This window comes from Arachis ipaensis, chromosome B3 (assembly GCF_059453495.1).
Source record: "Arachis ipaensis isolate K30076 ecotype BB chromosome B3, ASM5945349v1, whole genome shotgun sequence".
In the NCBI taxonomy this organism is placed as follows: Eukaryota; Viridiplantae; Streptophyta; class Magnoliopsida; order Fabales; family Fabaceae; genus Arachis; species Arachis ipaensis.
The window spans coordinates 102,331,247-102,341,808 of NC_142438.1; the positions used below are offsets into that span (position 1 = coordinate 102,331,247).

Sequence of the window (10,562 nt, forward strand, 5' to 3'; positions counted from 1 at the left end):
CGCCCATATGTTGGCCATTGTGGGCGTTTAATGCCCAGCCAGGTACCCTGACTGGCGTTAAATGCCAGAAATCTTTTGTTACTGGGCATTTTTCTGAACGCCCAGGATGCTGTAATTCTGGCGTTAAACGCCCAGAATGGGTTTAATGCCCAAAATGGTATCTTTACTGGTGTTTTCTTGCCAGTGAGCTCCTTTTCTCTGCTTTTTGCGCTGAATCCTTCTGTAACTCTGTGAATTCCTACAATTTGATGATTAATCTTGAAGAAAATTTATATCAAACTTCTATAAGCATTAATTAAAACAAATAACTTGCTAATGGCTGGGTTACCTCCCAGCAAGCACTTCTTTATTGTCTTTAGCTGGACCTTGACTGAGCTTTATTCAAGCCTCAGTTTTGAGCATTCTTGCTCAAAATTGCTTTCAAGATAATGTTTGATTCTCTGTCCATTAACAATGAACTTTTTGTCAGAGTCAATATCCTGAAGCTCAACATATCCATATGGTGACACACTTGTAATCACATATGGTCCCCTCCACCGGGATTTCAATTTTTCGGGGAATAATCTGAGCCTAGAATTAAATAGCAGAACTTTCTGTCCTGGTTCAAAGACTCTAGATGACAGTTTCTTGTCATGCCACCTTTTTGCTTTCTCCTTATAAATTTTTGCATTTTCAAAAGCATTGAGTCTGAATTCCTCTAGCTCATTCAGTTGGAGCAATCTTTTTTTTTTCCAGCTAACTTAGCATCCAGGTTTAGGAATCTGGTTGCCCAGTAGGCTTTATGTTCCAATTCTACGGGCAGATGATAGGCCTTGCCATACACAAGCTGGTATGGAGAGGTTCCTATAGGAGTCTTGAATGATGTTCTGTATGCCCACGGAGCATCATCCAAGCTTTTTGCCCAATCCTTTCTACAGGCAATTACAGTCCGTTCTAGGATTCTTTTTAGTTCTCTATTAGAGACTTCAGCCTGCCCATTTGTCTGTGGATGATATGGAGTTGCTACTTTGTGGCTAATTCCATATCGGACCATAGCAGAGTAAAGCTATTTATTGCAGAAATGAGTGCCCCCGTCACTGATTAATACTCTGGAGACGCCAAATCTGCTGAAGATATGTTTCTGGAGGAATTTTAGCACGGTCTTAGTATCATTAGTGGGTGTGGCAATTGCTTCTACCCATTTAGATACATAGTCTACTGCCACCAGAATGTAAGTGTTTGAGTATGATGGTGGGAAAGGACCCATGAAGTCAATACCCCATACATCAAACAACTCAATCTCTAAGATCCCTTGTTGAGGCATGGCATAACCATGGGGCAAGCTGCCAGCTCTTTGGCAACTGTCACAGTTACGCACAAACTCTCATGCATCTCTATAGAGAGTAGGCCAGTAGAAGCCACATTGGAGGACTTTAGTGGCTGTTCGCTCACCTCTGAAATGTCCTCCTTACTGTGATCCATGGCAATGCCATAGGATCTTCTGTGCCTCCTCTCTAGGTACGCATCTGCGGATCATTCCATCTGTACATCTGGTGCACGAATTGTGAATCACACTTTTCACAACTTGTACCACTAACCAGCAAGTGCACTGGGTCGTCCAAGTAATACCTTACGTGAGTAAGGGTCGAATCCCACGGAGATTGTTGGTTTGAAGCAATCTATGGATATCTTGTAAATCTTAGTCAGGAAGTCAAATATGTTTATCAGTTGAATTGTGAATAACCAAGAGAGCATAAATTAAAGGTTACTTGTTATGCAGTAATGGAGAATATGTTGAAGTTTTGGAGATGCTTTGTCTTCTAAATCTCTGCTTTCCTCTGTCCTCTAATTCATGCACGCACGTCCTCCTATGGCAAGCTGTATGTAGGGGATCACCGTCGTCAATGGCTACATCCCATCCTCTCAGTGAAGAATATGCTCACATGCTCTGTCACAGCACGGCTAATCATCTGTCGGTTCTCGATCATACTGGAATAGGACTCTTCATCCTTTTGCGCCTGTCACTAACGCCCAGCACTCGCGAGTTTGAAGCTCGTCACAGTCATTCGATCATTGAATCCTACTCGGAATACCACAGACAAGGTTTAGACTTTCCGGATTCTCATGAATGCCGCCATCAGTTCTAGCTTATACCACGGAGATTCTGATTAAGGAATCTAAGAGATACTCATTCAATCGGATATAGAACGGAGGTGGTTGTCAGGCACACGTTCATGGTTTGAGGAAGGTGATGAATGTCACGGATCATCACCTTCATCACAGTTAAGCGCGAATGAACATCTTAGATAGGAACAAGCGTGTTTGAATGGAAAACAGAAATACTTGCATTAATTCATCGAGACACAGCAGAGCTCCTCACCCCCAACAATGGGGTTTAGAGACTCATGCCGTCAAAGAGTACAAAGTTCAGATCTAAAATGTCATGAGATACAAAATAAGTCTCTAAAAGTTGTTTAAATACTAAACTAGTAGCCTAGGTTTACAACAAATGAGTAAACTATGATGGATGATGCAGAGATCCACTTCTGGGGCCCACTTGGTGTGTGCTGGGGCTGAGAATTAAGCAATCCACGTGCAGAGGCCATTTGTGGAGTTGAACGCCAGTTTTTGTGCCAGTTTGGGCGTTCAACTCCAGCTTTTGATCCTTTTCTGGCGCTGGACGCCAGAATTGGGCAGAGAACTAGTGTTGAATGCCAGTTTACGTCGTCTATCCTTGTGCAAAGTATGGACTATTATATATTGCTGGAAAGCCCTGGATGTCTACGTTCCAACGCAATTGGAAGCATGCCATTTCGAGTTCTGTAGCTCCAGAAAATCCACTTTGAGTGAAGGGAGGTCAGAATCCAACAGCATCAGTAGTCCTTTTTCAACCTGAATCAGATTTTTGCTCAGCTCCTTCAATTTCAGCCAGAAAAATACCTGAAATTACAGAAAAACACACAACTCATAGTAAAGTCCAGAAATATGAATTTTTCCTAAAAACTAATGAAAATAGACTAAAAACTAACTAAAACATGCTCAAAACTATATGAAATTAACCCCAAAAAGCGTATAAAATATCCGCTCATCACAACACCAAACTTAAACTGTTGCTTGTCCTCAAGCAACTAGACAAATAAAATAGAAGACTAATAGGTTGAGAAGCAATAATATTTCAGAGTTTTTGATTGAAGCTCAGATTCTAATTAGATGAGTGGGACTAGTAGCTTTTTGCTTCTGAACAGTTTTGGCATCTCACTTTATCCATTGAAGCTCAGAGTGATTGGCATCTATAGGAACTTAGAATTCAGATAGTGTTATTGATTCTCTTATTTCAGTGTGATGATTCTTGAACACAGCTATTTTATGAGTCTTGGCCGTGGCCCTAAGCACTTTGTTTTCCAGTATTACCACCGGATACATAAATGCCACAGACACATAATTGGGTGAACCTTTTCAGATTGTGGCTCAGCTTTGCTAAAGCCCCCAATTAGAGGTGTCCAGGGTTCTTAAGCACACTCTTCTTTTTGCCTTGGACCTTGACTTTAACCGCTCAGTCTCAAGTTTTCACTTGACACTTTCACGCCACAAGCACATGGTTAGGGACAGCTTGGTTTAGCCGCTTAGACCAGGATTTTAGTCCTTTAGGCCCTCCTATCCACTGATGCTCAAAGCCTTGGGATCCTTTTTATTTGCCCTTGCCTTTTGGTTTTAAGAGCTTTTGGCTTTTTCTGCTTGCTTTCTCTCTCTCTCTTTTTTTTTTCTGCAAGCTTTGTTCTTCGCTGCTTTTTCTTGCTTCAAGAATTATTTTTATGATTTTTCAGATTATCAATAACATGTCTCAATGTTCGTCATTCTTTCAAGAGCCAACATATTTAACAGTCTTAAACAACAAATTCAAAAGACATATGCACTGTTCAAGCATTCATTCAGAAGACAGAAAGCATTGCCACCACATTTAACTAATTAGAATTTCTCTTATTAAAACTCGAAATTTTATTGCCTCTTATTCAAAAGATCTACTACTTTATTCATGTTTGCTGATGATGAGAAAAATAAACTATAGCTTAATTGGAGATAAAATCAAAATAGATACTAATTACTACTATATGACTCCTAAGGTAAACTTCTATAAGGACACTGTCACAGAGTTAAGGCAGAAATTGAAAATTAACAACCTTTATTCTGGGGGAACGGGGGTTCCTCTGATCCTTGGGGTGCTTGGTCCTACAAGAGAAGACTTTTGGCGCTTCAATTCCCTTAAGTCACACCCTTGCTCCTCTTGTTCTTTAAACATATAGGTCAGCATTTGACTGTGTTCCTTCTGTTCTTTTATTATTTGCTCCATAGCTTCCCGTATCTTGGTAACAGACGTCTCAAGATACTCCCAGTATTCATATTGAGGGATCTCTGGGAGGAATTCCTGTGCTCTCTTCTTGATGGGATCATCCTGTGCTTGTTGTTTTTCCATTGATGCTTTGGTGATTGGCTTCTCAATTGAGATATACTCAGTTATTCCCATCCTTACTCCAGCGTCCTTGCAGAGCAAAGAAATCACGCTTGGATAAGCCAACCTGGCCTCTTTAGAATTTTTGTTAGTAATTTTGTAGAGTTCAGCTGAAATCAGCTGATGAACCTCCACTTCCTTTCCCATCATGATGCAATGGATCATCACTGATCTTTTAACTGTGACTTCAGAACGGTTGCTAGTAGGCAACAGAAAATGCCCAATGAAGTCTAGCCATCCTCTGGCGACTGGTTTGAGATCCTCTCTCTTGAGTTGATTTGGGACACCCTTTGTGTTGGTGGTCTACCTGGCTCCAGGGATACATATGTCCTCTAGAATCTTATCCAGGCCAATGTCTGCTCTCATCATCCTCCTGTTGAAGGAGTCTAGATCATCCTTTAGCTGAGGTAGCTTTAAGATCTCCCTGATTCTGTCAGGGTGGATATGAACAATCTTTCCTCTGACCACGGTCCGATAGTCATAGAAGGCAGTTCCAGATAGTTTCTGCTTGTCAGTTTGCCACATATTAGCATAGAACTCCTGGACCATGTTCCTTCCCACTTTCGTTTCAGGATTAGCTAGGACTTCCCAGTTCCTGATTCGAATTTGCTCCTGGATCTCCGGATATTCATCTTCTTTCAGATCGAATCTAACTTCTGGGATCACTGATCTCAGACCCATTATTTTAAGATAATGGTCTGAATGTTCTTTAGATAAGAACTTCCCTTGATTCCAAAGTGGTTTTGGAACGCTCTCTTTCTTGCCTCTTGGAGTGGGTTGTTTTCCTTTAGGAGCCATGATCTTAGTGATCTCGGATAAACACACCAAACTTAGAGGTTTGCTTGTCCTCAAGCAAAAGAAAAGAAAGGAGAGGGATAGAAGGAGAGCTAGGTGCAATTGTTGATGGAAGAGGAGGGAGGTCGAACCCAAATTTAAAGGGATGGGGGGTGGGTTTTCGAAAAATTGGAAAAGATAAGATAAAAAGATTGAGTTGAAAAAGATAAGATAGAAGATATAGTTTAATTTTGAAGAGATATGATAGATTTTTGAAAAAGATAAATCTGAATTTTGAAAAAGATAATATGGAGATTTGAAAAAGATATGGATTAGTTGAAAAGATTTTAGAGTGAAAAAGATAGATTTGTTTTCAGAAAAGATTTGAAAAGAGTTGGATTGAATTTGGAAAGAGGGATTTTTAGAAATTAAGGATTTTAGAAATCAGGGTTCTTAAAATGTTCATGTAAAAATCATGCATTGAAACATAAAATTTGAAATTAGAATGGAAATACGTGTGGAAAAATGGATTTGGCTCCTCCTTGCTATCCTGGCGTTTGAACGCCCAAACACTGCCTGTTTTGGGCGTTCAGCGCCCAAATGCTGCTCTCCTGGGCGTTCAACGCCCAGCTGCTACCATTACTGGCGTTCAACGCCCAGTGGGTGCCCATTTTTGGCGTTGAACGCCCAGAATGCTACCATTAATGGCGTTCAACGCCCAGTGGATGCCCATTTTGGGCGTTGAACGCCCAAAATACACTTTTACTGGCGTTTTCTTGCCAGTGAGCTCTTTTTCTCTGTTTTGTGTGCTGAGGTCTTCTGTAAATGATTCCTCACCTTAGTGTCAGTGAACTTTAAAAATAAAAATAAAAAATAGGGCAAAATGCTTAGAGGATTGTTGCCCCATGGCTGGGTTGCCTCCCAGCAAGCGCTTCTTTATTGTCTTTAGCTGGACCTTGCTGAGCTTTTAATCTAGCTTCAGCCTTGAGCATTCTTGCTCAATGTTGCCTTCAAGATAATGCTTGATTCTCTGTCCATTGACAATGAATTTCTTATCAGAATCAATATCTTGAAGCTCCACATAACCATATGGTGATACACTTGTAATCACGTATGGTCCCCTCCACCGGGATTTCAGTTTCCCGGGGAATAGCCTGAGTCTAGAGTTAAACAACAGAACCTTCTGTCCTGGTTCAAAGATTCTAGATGACAGCTTTCTGTCATGCTACTTTTTTTATTTTTCTTTATAAAGCTTGGCGTTTTCGAAAGCTGTGAATCTGAATTCCTCTAGCTCATTTAGCTGGAGTAATCGTTTTTCTCCTGCTAGTTTGGCATCAAAGTTTAGGAATCTGGTTGCCCAGTAGGCCTTATGTTCTAGTTCCACGGGCAGGTGACATGCCTTACCATACACGAGTTGGTATGGAGAGGTCCCTATAGGGGTCTTGAATGCTGTCTTGTAAGCCCACAGAGCATCATCCAAGCTCCGTGCCCAATCCTTTCTACGGGTATTTACTGTCCGTTCCAGGATTCTCTTTAATTCTCTATTAGAGACTTCAGCTTGCCCATTGGTTTGTGGATGATATGAAGTGGCCACCTTGTGGCGAATTCCATACCGAACCATGGCAGAGTAAAGCTGTTTATTGCAGAAGTGAGTGCCCCCATTGATGCCAAGGCATCTTAGGCTAGTTTCACTAGCATTTTTCTGTTAGTTTTAGTTGTTTTATGCATTTTCTTGAGCTTAAAGTAACCAAGAATGGTTAAATGAATAACAAAGCAATGAACCATCCAAACAGTATGATTTTGATGCAAATTCCATGAGTTTTAGTTATATTACTTGAATGCTATGAATGGAAGATTTCTCATGAAATTTTGCAAGACTTTGATGCAATTGTTTGGATGATTTCAGGGAAGAAGAGGCTAGGCAAGGAAGCAACAAAAATCAATAAAGGAAGCTTGAATATCACATGTGGAGTTTAAGTTCCAGTTTAAGCTTAAACTGGAACTTAAACGCCAGAATCATGAAGGCTAAGAAATGCTGAAACTGAAGTTTAACCTCCAGTTTAACCTTAAACTGGAGGTTAAACGCCAGAATGAGAATTCCACTCAGGAAGCATTTCCACGTTTAACCTCCAGTTTAACCTTAAACTGGAGGTTAAACGCCAGAAATGGGAAATGCACCAGGGAGCCATTTCCACGTTTAAGCTCCAGTTTAACCTTAAACTGGAGCTTAAACGTGTTCGACCAAGTTTTCTCCTCCAGGGTTGCTCTCTCCATTTCCACGTTTAAGCTCCAGTTTAACCTTAAACTGGAGCTTAAACGTGTTCGACACCTCCAGGGCTACCTTTCTCCTCTTCCACGTTTAAGCTCCAGTTTAACCTTAAACTGGAGCTTAAACGTGTTCGACCTCCAGGGCTGCCTTTCCTATCTCCACGTTTAAGCTTCAGTTTAACCTTAAACTGAAGGTTAAACGTGTTCGACTAAGTGACCCTCCAGGGCTGCCTTCTTCCATTTCCACGTTTAAGCTTCAGTTTAACCTAAAACTGAAGCTTAAACGTGCTTCCACAAAAGGCATCACTGGAAGTGTCTGGCGTTTAAGCTGTAGTTTAAGCTTAAACTGCAACTTAAACGCCACTATTAGAAAAGGTTTCTGGGCCAAAAATATTGCAGTTTAAGTTAGCATTTGAGCACAAACATTAACTTAAACTTACTCTGGTATGAAACCCAATTGAATATCATGGTTTATGGATTGGGCCTGAAGGATTGATGAGTCTGGAATTTCAATTTATTGAGTCATGTGTCATTACTTGATTATCACTAAGTTGGCTCAATGAATGTTACAGAATTTGGATCAGCAGCCTCATCAAGATTATGGATCATAAACCCAAAGCAAAAGGAAAGCAGGGAGAGGCCTCAAAGCCCAAGAAACACAACAGAAGCTCAATATAGAAAGTGTATAAATAGGATAGAATTTAAGTTAGGAAAGGAGGACCTTTTTCATTTTGCTAGTTTTCATACCTTTGTAATTGAATTCAGAGCTATGACTCACTAAACCCCTTTCATTGGGTTAGGGAGCTCTATTGTAATTCAATGAATCAATAATAGTTTTATCTTCTTCTTCAATCTTTTCTCTTGAATTTTGTTAGAAAGCTTCTCGATCTAATTCCATTGGGTAGTTGTCTTGGGAAAGAAACTACCCATAATTGGAATCCTTCGGAACCTTGGGAAAGGAATGGAGGATTCATGCTAGAGAAGCTTTCTCACAGTGAATTGGATTGGGGTTTGGATGGATATTGTGACATGTAATCCTACCAAATTGTGGTTCATGAAACTGTGTGGTATAATCAGTGATCGAGCATCATCTCTTCTTATGAACATTTAAACCAAGGGATTGGGAATTTGTTCGTTTTTAGAGAGAATTGGTGAGCCAAGGGATTGGGATCCAATCATATAAGATTGCCAAGCAAAATTCAATGAATGCATTGGTTGAGGAAGGAATAAAAATGTTTTGATTCGGAGATCTCAATATCTCCTAACACCCAATGAATTCCCCATTTCTGATTTCCACTTTCTCTTTACATTCTGCAACTCAATTCATGCAATCACTCCCATTCCCTTTTAATTTCAGCAATTTAGCTTCTGCTCTTTAATTCATGCAATTTAAGATTCCGCCATTTCAATTTCTTGTCATTTACGTTTCCCGCCAATTTTACATTCCGCAAATCTCATCTAAGTCTTGATTCCGCTCAACTAGACACACTTCTAATCCGAATTGCTCATTCAACCAATCCTTGTGGGATTCGACCTCACTCTATTGTGAGTTTTTTTACTTGACAATAACCGGTGAACTTGCCGGAAGGAATTTTGCCGATCGTGCAATTTCCTAAATCGTGGCATAACTAGTTTATGCGCATCAAGTTTATGGCGCCGTTGCCGGGGATTGGTTTTCGATTGACAATTCTTCAATTGGAAGTTAACTAGATTGAGCATTTTTCTTGCTTTGTTAATTCAGTTCAAGTTACTTGTTGAATTTTAATTTCTGCACTCTGTTACATGCTTTCTTTCTTTATGCCTTTAAATTCAAGCAACTAACTCACTGACTCACTAACTGTTTGAATTAATTCCTCAACTGCTCTAACCATACTCTTCCATTAACCAAGAGTATTTCACTTGTTTGGTGCCTGTGCTGTGTCTTGTATGACAGGTAGGAGAGGAGAGACATCAACTCCTCCATATACCGAACCAGAGAGGACCCTTCATAGACTTAGAAGGGAAGCAAGAGGGAAGAGAGTACTGGGAGAAGAAGAATCTGAAGGAGAATCTGAGGACAATTTTGAGGAAGCTCTAGATCTCAACATGGATAGAGAAGTTCACAACCATGAGAGAGCTGATGGAAACAATGCCATTCCCGAGAGGAGGGTTCTTGGTTCATACATAAACCCAACCTCTGGGAATTGTGGTAGCAGCATTCAGAAACCACCCATTCAGGCCAACAATTTTGAGCTCAAACCACAGCTAATATCGCTTGTGGAGAATCATTGTTCATTTGGTGGGAGTGCTAATGAAGATCCAAACCAACACCTCACAAAATTCCTGAGAATTTGCGACACTGTGAAGTCCAATGGAGTCCAGGAAGATGCCTATAAACTGCTTTTGTTCCCATTTTCACTTAGGGACAAGGCAGCTAAGTGGCTGGAATCATTCCCAAGGGGGAGCCTAACAACATGGGACGAGGTGGAAAGCAAGTTTCTGGCACGTTTCTACCCCCCACAAAAGGTCAATAGGCTTCGATCTGAGGTTCAGACTTTTAGACAACAAGATGGTGAAACTCTCTACGAGGCATGGGAGAGATTCAAGGATTTGACAAGAAAATGCCCACCAGACATGTTCCATGACTGGGTGCAATTGCACATTTTCTATGATGGACTTTCTTATGAATCAAGGAAGGCTGTGGACCATTCATCAGGAGGTTCATTGAACAGGAAAAAGACTGTGGAAGAAGCCATTGAAGTGATTGAAACAGTGGCTGAGAATGAGTACTACTATGCATCAGAGAGACACAATACTAAGGGAGTCATAGAGCTGAACCATGTTGATACAATTCTAGCCCAAAACAAGGTGTTTGCCAAGCAACTAGCAGAGCTCACCAGGAAATTAGAAACAAAGCAAGTGGCTGCAATACACACACAAGATCAAGAGGAAGAAAGCACTGAAGGAGGAGATTGGGAAGAGGCCAATTATGTAGGAAATCAACAAAGGCAACCATATGATCCACATTCCAACACTTACAACCCAGGCTGGAAAA

At 40.7% G+C, this 10,562-nt stretch overlaps 1 non-coding gene across 1 annotated transcript; it reads right to left on the reverse strand.

The window, feature by feature from the left end:
• Positions 1–10,039: 10,039 nt before the first annotated feature.
• On the reverse strand, positions 10,040–10,143 carry LOC148571834 (small nucleolar RNA R71). The gene has a single exon (XR_015907909.1). It is a non-coding gene; the product is annotated as a small nucleolar RNA R71 (small nucleolar RNA).
• Between the last annotated feature and the right edge of the window lie 419 nt (positions 10,144–10,562).